Raw genomic sequence first — 7472 nt, 5'->3', positions numbered from 1 at the left:
ATGAGTGATAAAATATATGCTAGAATAGACCTAATTGCTTGTAAAAATTGTTGGCGTTATGTTCTGTGAACATTCTTAGCTCAGGCATCTTTTGAAAGCATTTTTAATTTAAACGTTGAATAAATCGAATCTTAAATTAACAGAATGCCTCGTTTTATGAACAACAGTTTTCGAATATGGATAGCTGATTGTTTCCCGACTTCAAAAACTAGACATGGTTGTGTTCATAAATTATAAACATATACATGAACCAAAATCCGTACATGAATACATAGATTTGTTTACAGCTTATACACAGAACGCCTATTATTATAATTATTATAATTACTGGTCAGTTTTCAACTAACATAAATAGAATTACCACACACACATGTTCAAATTGTCGTTCTAATTATATTATAAATACTTAAACACTGAAATAATTACCTAATATTCAACTATACCGATAGGTATTTATAGAAAAGAGTTGGGTGATAAACCCATTTAACGATGATGATGATGATGATGATGATGATGATGAAAATAATAACAAATAATGTGTAGCATCCAAATTCATAAAAATTATTGTTTTAAGTTGATTAGTTGATTGACAACCTTAAAATAGGTTTTCCATAGCCATTTTCTCATTATTCATTAAACATTTCTCTGCGTTTCATGTTGCATAGTTAGGTATGATTGACGATAATCGTTGATAATTCATCTATCTCAATCATGAACCATGTTTCTTTAAATTCATTTGGTATTGTTTATTTGAATCTTACCATTGATGTTTAGGACTGAAACTGGTCAGTCTCTTATTGGCATATGTGCATAATGTGCATATTGCCTCGATATAGCCTTAATTCACAAGCATTATAAGCTAAGATGGATAGTAGCTAGCAATGGAATCCAGAACGCGTTTAGTCCTATTTGGGACTCGTTAGCTGGATATACCTGCATCTCAGAGGTAATGTTTACTCTGGGACTCGAACACAGTACCATTCGCTTTAAACGTCATCGCGTTATCCACTTAGCTATTGTTTAATTGATTAATAATTTTTAATAGTTAAATTCATGAGTCGATCTATGTTAGACCACTATTGGTAACTTGTAAGTACTGGACGGCTATTTCGTCGTCCACAAATCCCCATTCTGTTAATAATTTCCAAATTACGCCATATAATTGCTATCGCTTGTGAGTTGGTATTGATGATGTAGGTGCTGATGTTATAATTGAAGATAAAAATGAGCGATTTGTAATTCAGCATTTAGCCAAATCAGTTATAAACAGCATGGAATAGAACATCAATAAAAGACAGATTTCTTTATTCCACGAACAGTTAACAGTTCAGATAGATAATGGATTCTAGGAATTCTAGTTTGTACCACTGCATCTGATTCTCAAGTCAAAATTTTTTCAGTCTGTTTTGACAGAAACTAATATCTGAAAACATATTATCTAAAGGTCTGTATTTATATGAGTTAGTCAAACGGTAGATGATTGCAAACAGATGCTTAATGGATATTAATGAACACAATAAATAGTTAGTACAAAATAAAACACAATTGCATATTAAATGGTAAACTACAAGATCATCTGTTAGAAAACATGTTTTCCCGGTAATTGATATTTAAACACGTTTACCAAATAACCAATGAGACTATATCACTAAGTCGGTGGCTAGATTTCTAACCAGAATTCTTAATGGTGTTTTGACTGATAATCGTAGGTATGTGTCCTGAAACACCGGCTACTATGATTAACAAACTATCCATGAAGCGTTTCTTCTTCCATCATACTTGCTTACGCCTGTGAACCCTCGTGAAGGAGCATAGGCCATTCATCAGCATTCTTCATCCAACCCCGTTCTAAGCAATCCTTTCCAGTTCTTCTCAGTTGCTATTCGTCTACTTCCAATTCTCGACTCAGTGTGTTCTTTGGTCTTTCTCACTTTCATTTCCATTCAGGATTCCAAGTTAGCTCTTGCCTTGTGATGTAGTTTGATAATTTCCATAATGTGTGTCCTATCAAATTCCAGCGTCTCTTCATAATTCCCTCTTCAACTCGAAGCTAGTTTGTCTTCTCCCACAGTAGGTTGTGACTGATGGTATCAGGTCAATAGATATTGAGTATCTTACGTAGACAATTGTTTAGAAAGGTCTATACCTTCTTGATGATGATGGTAGTATTTCTCCGAATTTCAGCTCAATACAGTAGAACTGTTTTGACGTTCGTATTGGATATTCTGACCAAGGTTTCCTGTCGACTACCTCCAAAAACATCTCATCTCAACATAGTGCACGCAATGTTGAGTCACCTAGACTATTGGTCACACTGCAACTTGGTCGATAGATTTCGATCTGCACTTTGAAGGACTTGACATACATGACACTGATCACTACCCAATGATCAGTCAATTGTAATGCTTGTCATTATTCATAACTATTAATTTCATCTAAACTGGACAAATCACTACTATTGACTATAAAATGTTTTTTAAACCGTTATGAAATTTTTTTTTGTAATTTTTCAACGTGTCATATTGATTACGGCTTATCAAACTTGTATGCTACTTATTGCACTCTGAGTCCTCCTTTATATCAGCATTCATTTGCTTGACTTCTAATAAACCTATTTATATACATTTGTATTTGCTGTTTTGAACGCTTATTTGAACTATTCTTTATTAAAATATCAATATATACGAATTCATCATCTATACTGCATATCTCTTTAGCATAAATTGTCATTATAATGTTGGATCAAAACAAGCACTGAGTAACAAGGTGATAAAAACTTACTGACTGTATAGTTGTCCTTAATTGTCTCATTAAGTATATATGACAGGAAATCCGTATGAACCGTATAACATTGGGAACAAGATGAGATAGAAAACGACCTTTGATTCAAAATGATTGATTGGTTGGATTCATACATTCAATTGGACAGTTGCAGTTAGTTCGAAGCTAGTTGAGCTGAGAATTTACATAGATCCCATCGGGGAATTCTCTCGAACACCAACTTCAATCAACTGATTGAATTGTTCATTACAATAGTAACAATCGATGTATCGATAATACGAGCCTTAATAATAATGATAATAATAATAATAATAGAAAATTGATCTTATTGACTATACTCAAATTTGTCAATATTTTGTGTCATTGTGTTATTGACAACTTTTCATATATATTTTTTAGTTCAAGTTTATTTGTAATCATGATTTATTGATTAATTATACGATCACATATTGATTATCGATTTTTGATAAAACAAAATGTTTATTGATTATTTAGTGCAATTAACTAGTTAATTTTAATTTTTGAAAAATTCTTATTTTAACTAACTATTTCTGTAGTGATATTTTAGAAATCTTAACATTCATTACTTGTGTTTTGTGACAAAACTTCCATAGTTTGTAGAGAAATCCAGTGCTTCAAGGTTTTTCCATGGTGGTCTAGCTTCAATTGACTCATGATCTTAACTATTAAAAAAACTATTTGTTGAAAAAGTTTTTAATAAACAATAATATACTTACTTACTTATGCCTATTCCTCCCAATGGAGCATAGGCCACTGACCAGTATTCTTTAAACCACTCTGTCCTGGGCTTTTCTTTCTAGTTCTAAATGTGGAAAGGTTAAATACAGAAAAACTTACCAGTATACATATAGTTGAAATCATGAGTCTATTGAAGCTAGACCAACATGGAAAACCTGGAAGCACTGGACGGCCGTTTCGTCCTATTGTGGGACATCTCAGCAGTGCGTGTCCACGATCCCGCCGTTCAGTGCTTCCAGGTTTTTCATGGTAGTCTAGCTTCAATGGACTCATGATTTCAACTATATAAAATTACTAAAATATCCACAAAACCCCCTTCTAATTACCAGTATACACTATCATTACTATCAATACCAATGCAGTTTAAGATCAGGTTATGCTGTGGTATATGGTCATAAGTTTTTTTTAAAATCAGTGAAAATTTCAGGAACAAGATATTAATGTTATCGGTTTTTTTATTGTTTTTTTCATTCAAGTCAAATCTAGAGATGATTGATAAATTGGATACAATTTTAACACTTCATTGATGATGTTTAGAGATATACGAAATTTTTATATGATATCATTCATTGAATTATGTCATATCTCATACTTTAACTACTAATGAACAAGTAATCTCTTAATACTATTTGTATTTTTTAGTAAAAAACTATTTCGTAGGTCGGTTGAAGTTAGACACTAACACCATCGGATGCCGGCTCAGTGGTTCTAGAGGTTAAGCGCTTGTGCGCGAGACTGATAGGTCCTGGGTTCGAATCTCACAAGTTGGGATCGTGGATGCGCACTGCTGAGGAGTCCCACAATAGGACGAGTTGGCCGTCCAGTGCTTTTAGATTTTCCATATTGGTCTAGCTTCAACTGACTCATGATCTTCACTGTTAAAAAAACTATTTGTTGAAAAAGTTTTTAATATACAATGATTATGTAATTTATACTGTAGTCAGAATTTTTAGTGAATGAATGTTCTGAAAATCCCTTCAAAGTATCATATTTGACAGTATTGTTGTTTGTTTTTTTGAATTTTCTTCTCTGTTTTGTATCGGTTACCTTTAATTATCGAATTGTGTAACCAGATTTTCCAGTCTTCATTGATCAATTCTTTGTTATTTGACTTCAGTTAATATTTACTTTTATTGTTTAATTTTGATTTTGTATAATACTGAACTATTGACAACAATGTCTTGATTGACTGAATCCAAGGTTATGGTGTAAAGAGACTTATTATTGTTACTTTTTGGCTGTTCTCCGTAAACTTGTATGATTTGATTGGATTATTGCCGATAGAATTTGTTATTCCATTTCATTGAGAATATTCTTGTTAGTTTAAAGGTACTTAAAAGTTGTATTTACTAAACCTTTTTTGCTGTATGATAAGTTATTTTGCACTAGAGAAACCTTTGACTATATAATAGATTAGCGGCAATTTTTTCGTAATAGTACCGCCTACATTCAACCCTAAGTTTGTGAGAGACTAATAGAAGCTTTACATACTGTAGTGAAGAGCTTGGTTTGGCACAATTGGATGAACCTAGGTTTAATAGATTGTTTTTTTTATGTTTTTTTCTGTTTACACTGAGTTTTTGTACTTCGTTCATAGCAGTATCGATTATTTTGAGTATTGTAAGTTTAGTATCTTGTTATTCTGTTTAAACTGAGGATTTACTTCTTTTTTCAAACGTAATCAAAGATGAAATATTACACAACAAGTAATGAACATCTTTCATTGTGTTATACACCATTTACTGGGTCTAGTTTTTACTATTAATAAAGAATCTACCATATCAACTACCTTCGCTTCAAACGCCATCGCGTTATCCACTCGGTCTCTGAGTCCTGACAGCCACTTGCTTGTGCAGTGGTCTGAACTTTATGATTCGAAGCCTTATTTTTTTTATATTCTTTTTTTTTTTTTTTTTTTTTTGTTTTTAAGCTTTTTTTTTTTTTTTTTTAATATTTTTTATTTTATATATTATATAAATAAAATTAATCCTAATTATATATATTAATAATATATTTAATAAAATAATAAATAATAAATAATATTTAATATAAAAAATTAATATAAATATTTTTTAATTTTATATAATATAAATTTAAATTTTATTAAAAATAATATTAAAATTAAAATAATTATAAATTTATTTAAATATATTAATATTATATATAAATAAAAATTAATATATTTTTATAATTAAAATTATTATAAAAAATTTAAAAAAAAAATATAATTAATATTAATTTAATCAAAAAAAAAAAAGGTGAAAAGCACCGCATACAATATTCCTCAGGGACGGCCGTATCTAGAGGAGCCCTAAAGGCATGATATCAGGAGGTCTATACGAACCCGCCGCGTATGCTATTTTCAGTCGATATCGTTTTATTAGAGTGGTATGGGGCCTTTCGGATCTTGTTTAGCGCAACGACCATTCCCAAAGAGCTGTTGTAGCAAGTCTAATCAGCACCCTGGCCACCCCCTTGCACAAGCAAGTGGCTATCAGGACTCGGTAGCTGAATGGATAACGCGATGGCGTTTGAAGCGAGGGTACTGGGTTCGAGTCCCAGAGTGAACATCAACTCTGAGATGCAGGTACATCCAGCTAACGAGTCCCAAATAGGACGAAACGCGCTTCAAACTGGATTCCACTGCTAGTCACTATCCATCTCTGCTTACTCAACTACCTTGTTAGAATATTGAAAAGTGTGTTTGCTTAACTAATATCGGTTAATGATTAGTACAAAGACATTTGTTGGTGCGTCTACCTGTTGATAATATTCATGCGGTTATATGAAGACTATTGGAATATCAAGATTAAAGGTCCAGATAACCTTTTTAATAAAGATGTTTAATGATAATTTACTTTTGTATCGACTATTTCAATCTTTCCATTAGTTTCAAGGACTGTAATTTGTCCGTCTTATTTAACATATATATATCCTATGCATGTTTCTTCTATATTAGCTATGATAATATCAGTTTAACTAAAATAGCTGGAGTTTGTCTAGCGTTGGAATTTAGGACTCGCGATTTGTTCTGTTTGCGAAAATTTTAGCTGGATTTGGTTGTATCCAATGTTGATTTTCACTCAGGGACTTTAACGCAGTACTATTCATTTAAAACATTATCGTTATCTATTTAACTATTAAAATAGCCACTGGCTGGTGTAATGGAGTATGGTATAATGCTTGTGAATTAACGGAAATATTGAGACAATTCTCACAGGATACACATGTATAAAAAATGACTTACTAGTTGCAGTTTTAAACAGCAGTGGGAAAATTTAAGTGACCAACACAAAAACGAATCAAAATACAGTGGTTATCTCGACTCAGTAGCTGAGCAGATAATGATAGTGTTTGGATCAATTAGTTCAGGACTCGAGTCTCAAAGTGAACATTAACATTGGGATGAAGGCATTTCCAACTGACGAGTCCCAAACAGTATGAGACGAGTATCCTGGATTCCACTGCTAACCATCATCTGACTTTGCTTTCATTGTTAATTAACCGTCGAGTAATCGATCTATTCAGCAATCTATTCATCAATTCATCCATCTATCTATAAGTCATTACGTCAGTGATACATTTATTTGCATTGAAGATTAAATCGACAGATCAGTAAACAAACAAATCATCATAACATGGTTACTTTTATTATTTTCTACTCATTACTATTATATTTCTTGTTTCTTCAATTAACTCCATTATAAACTATCTAATACTAATTAATACTATTATCATTGATCACTGTATTTAATAGACATCTTATCCAATATGATTTATTGAACATTCACTAAACACAGTGAATTCAACAGTTGGTCATTGTTTTTGATGAAATTTTGTTCTCTGAGTTGGATGGTTTGGTCGTGGAGCTTTCATCGTCCTTCTAAACGACATCATCAGCACAAACTTCGGATAGATGATGATGTCGTTCA

This window comes from Schistosoma mansoni, chromosome 4 (assembly GCF_000237925.1).
Source record: "Schistosoma mansoni strain Puerto Rico chromosome 4, complete genome".
NCBI lineage: Eukaryota > Metazoa > Platyhelminthes > Trematoda > Strigeidida > Schistosomatidae > Schistosoma > Schistosoma mansoni.
This window is presented reverse-complemented; position numbering follows the sequence as displayed.